Source organism: Arachis ipaensis, chromosome B5, assembly GCF_059453495.1.
Source record: "Arachis ipaensis isolate K30076 ecotype BB chromosome B5, ASM5945349v1, whole genome shotgun sequence".
NCBI classification, from domain to species: domain Eukaryota; kingdom Viridiplantae; phylum Streptophyta; class Magnoliopsida; order Fabales; family Fabaceae; genus Arachis; species Arachis ipaensis.
Genome location: NC_142440.1, coordinates 91,025,296 through 91,029,194, shown reverse-complemented (window position 1 = coordinate 91,029,194; position 3,899 = coordinate 91,025,296). Strand labels below are relative to the sequence as shown.

General features: G+C 35.7%; 1 non-coding gene across 1 annotated transcript; it reads left to right on the top strand.

The window, feature by feature from the left end:
* On the top strand, positions 1-108 carry LOC148564939 (small nucleolar RNA R71). The gene has a single exon (XR_015884202.1). It is a non-coding gene; the product is annotated as a small nucleolar RNA R71 (small nucleolar RNA).
* Positions 109-3,899: the final 3,791 nt, after the last annotated feature.

Below are 3,899 nucleotides of genomic sequence, written 5' to 3'. Positions count from 1 at the left end.
AAGCATGTCAGAAGGACACTTTTTGGTCAACTGTTTGTATCTTTCCCAAGCTTCATAGAGGGATTCACCTTCTTTCTGTCTGAAGGTTTGAACATCAGCTCTAAGCTTGCTCAGCTTTTGAGGAGGAAAGTACTTGGCTAAGAAAGCCGTGACCAGCTTATCCCAAGAGTTCAGACTGTCTTTAGGTTGAGAATCCAACCATAATCTAGCTCTGTCTCTTACAGCAAAAGGGAAAAGCATGAGCCTGTAGACTTCAGGATCTACTCCATTAGTCTTAACAGTATCACATATCTGCAAGAATCCAGTTAAGAACTGAAAAGGATCTTCAGATGGAAGTCCATGAAACTTGCAGTTCTGCTGCATCAGAGAAACTAATTGAGGTTTCAGCTCAAAGTTGTTTGCTCCAATGGCAGGAATGGAGATGCTTTTTCCATGTAAATTGGAATTAGGTGCAGTAAAGTCACCAAGCATTCTCCTTGCATTGTTGTTGGGTTCGGCTGCCATCTCCTTTACCTGTTCGAAATCTTCAATTAAGTTGTCTCTGGATTGTTGTAATTTAGCTTCTCTTAATTTTCTCTTCAGAGTCCTTTCAGGTTCTGGATCAGCTTCAACAAGAATGCCTTTTTCTCTGTCCCTGCTCATAAGAAAGAGAAGAGAACAAGAAAAGAAGAGGAATCCTCTATGTCACAGTAAAGAGGTTCCTTATTGTTAGTAGAAGAAAAGAAGAAGAAATTCGAACACAGATAGAAGAGGGGGTTCGAATTTGGTGATGATGCGAGGAAGAGATGTTAGTTAATGAATGAATAAATAGAATAAGATGAGAGAGAAGGAGGGAATTTTTGAAATTAATATTTGAAAAGGAGTTAGTGATTTTTGAAAATGGTTTTTGAAAAAATGTTAGTAATTTTCGAAAATTAAGATTTAAAAATTAAAATAATTAATAAATTAAAAAGAAATTTTGAAAAAGGGGGAAGATATTTTCGAAAATGAGAGAGAGAGAGTTAGTTAGGTGGTTTTGAAAAAGTTAAGAAACAAACAAAAAGTTAGTTAGTTAGTTGAAACAAATTTTGAAAAGATAAGAAGTTAGGAAGTTAGAAAAGATATTTTGAAAAGATATTTTTGAAAAAGATAAGATGAGAAGATATTTTTGAAGAGATATGATAGAAATTAGTTTTTGAAAAAAAAGATTTGATTTTTAAAATCACAATTAATGACTTGATTCACAAGAAATCACAAGATATGATTCTAGAACTTAAAGTATGAATCTTTCTTAACAAGTAAGTAACAAACTTCAAATTTTTGAATCAAAACATTAATTGATTATGTTATTTTCGAAAATTTGATATAAAGATAAGAAAAAGATTTTTGAAAACTATTTTTGGAATTTCTGAAGATAACTAAGAATTTTGAAAAAGATTTGATTTTTGAAAAAGATTTTGAAAAAGATAAGATTTTCAAATTGAAAATTTGGTTTGACTCATGAGAAACAATTTGATTTTTAAAAATTTTTGAAAAAGTCAACTCAAGTTTTCGAATTTGATGAGAGAAAAAGGGAAAGATATTTTTTTTTATTTTTTTATTTTTTTATGAAAAACATGAAAATTATGCAATGCATGAAATTTTTAGATCAAAACAATGAATGCATGCAAGAATGCTATGAATGTCAAGATGAACACCAAGAACACTTTGAATGTCATGATGAACATCAAGAACATATTTTTGAAAAATTTTTAATGCAAAGGAAACATGCAAGACACCAAACTTAGAATTCTTTAATGCTTAGACACTAAGAATTCAAGAATGCATATGATAAACATGAAAAGACACAAAACAAAAAATCATCAAGATCAAACAAGAAGACTTACCAAGAACAACTTGAAGATCATGAAGAACACTATGAATGCATGATATTTTCGAAAAATGCAAGATGCACATGTAATTGACACCAAACTTATAACATGACTCAAGACTCAAACAAGAAATAGAAAAATATTTTTGATTTTTATGATTTTCTAATTTTTTTGGATTTTTTTCGAAAATTATTATAAAAAGAAAAATAAGAATTCCAAAATTTTTAATATGAATTCCAGGAATCTTGCCATGTTAGTCTAAAGCTTCAGTCCAGGAATTAGACATGGCTCACTAGCCAGCCAAGCTTTCAATGAAAGCTCCAGTCCAAAACACTAGACATGGCCAATGGCCAGCCAAGCTTCAGCAGATATGGATACTTTTCATGTATAGAGCAACTAAGTGTGTGAGAATCTCTTCATTTGTGATGGTAAGTTGAAACCCCAGTCCAAAAATTAGACATGGCTTACAGCTAGCCAGGCTTCAACAAATCATCATGAAACACTAGAATTCATTCTTAAAAATTCTGAAGAAAAATATATTTTTGAAAACATTTTTTTTTTCAAAAACAGATGAGAAAGTTTTGAAAGATTTTTGAAAAATTTTTTGAAAATAAAATAAGAAGAAAATTACCTAATCTGAGCAACAAGATGAACCGTCAGTTGTCCAAACTCGAACAATCCCCGGCAACGGCGCCAAAAACTTGGTGCTGTTGCCGGATCAAAAGGGAATCTGGCACTGATGTTACCGGACCAAAAGCTTGCCGAAGACTCAAACAATCCCCGGCAACGGCGCCAAAAACTTGGTGTTGTTGCCGGGATTGGGATCTCAGACAATTCTTGGCGCCAAACAGGAACAATTAAGTCCCCGGCAACGGCGCCAAAAACTTGGTGCACGAAATTGTGATCTCCAGGCTCGAACAAATCCTGGTAATGGCTCCAGAGCTTGGTGCTCTGATCTTAATTCATAATTGTCACAACTTCGATACAACTAACCAGCAAGTGCACTGGGTCGTCCAAGTAATACCTTACGTGAGTAAGGGTCGAATACCACGGAGATTGTTGGTATGAAGCAAGCTATGGTCACCTTGTAAATCTCAGTCAGGCGGATATAAAATAATCATGGAGTTTTCGAATATTATATAATAAAATAGGGATAGAGATACTTATGTAAATCATTGGTAGGAATTTCAGATAAGCGAATGGGGATGCTTTTCGTTCCTCTGAACCTCTGCTTTCCTGCTATCTTCATCCAATCCGTCTTACTCCTTTCCATGGCTGGCTTTATGCAAGGGCATCACCGTTGTCAGTGACTACATCCCCTCCTCTCAGTGAATAATATGCTCACGCACCCTGTCATGACACGGCTATTCATCTGTCGGTTCTCGATCATGCTGGAATAGGATTCACCCTCCTTTTGCGTCTGTCACTAACGCCCAGCACTCGCGAGTTTGAAGCTCGTCACAGTCATTCAATCATTGAATCCTACTCAGAATACCACAGACAAGGTTTAGACCTTCCGGATTCTCTTGAATGCCGCCATCATTCTAGCTTACGCCACGAAGATTCTGGTTAGGAGATCTAAGAGATACTCATTCTAGCTTAATTCATGTAGAACAGAAGTGTTTGTCAGGCACGCGTTCATAAGGGAGAAGGATGATGAGCGTCACACATAATCATCACCTTCATCACGTTCTTGGATGCGAATGGATATCTTAGAAGCGAAATAAGAAGAATTGAATAGAAAACAGTAGTACTTTGCATTAATCTTTGAGGAACAGCAGAGCTCCACACCTTAATCTATGGAGTGTAGAAACTCTACCGTTAAAATTACATAAGTGAAGGTCCAGGCATGGCCGAGATGGCCAGCCCCCAAAACGTGATCACAGGATCCAAATACAATCCAGGATGCCTAATACAATAGTAAGAGGTCTTATTTATAATAAACTAGTCACTAGGGTTTACATGAGTAAGTAATTGATGCATAAATCCACTTCCGGGGCCCACTTGGTGTGTGTTTGGGCTGAGCTTGAGTGTAGCACGTGTAGAGGC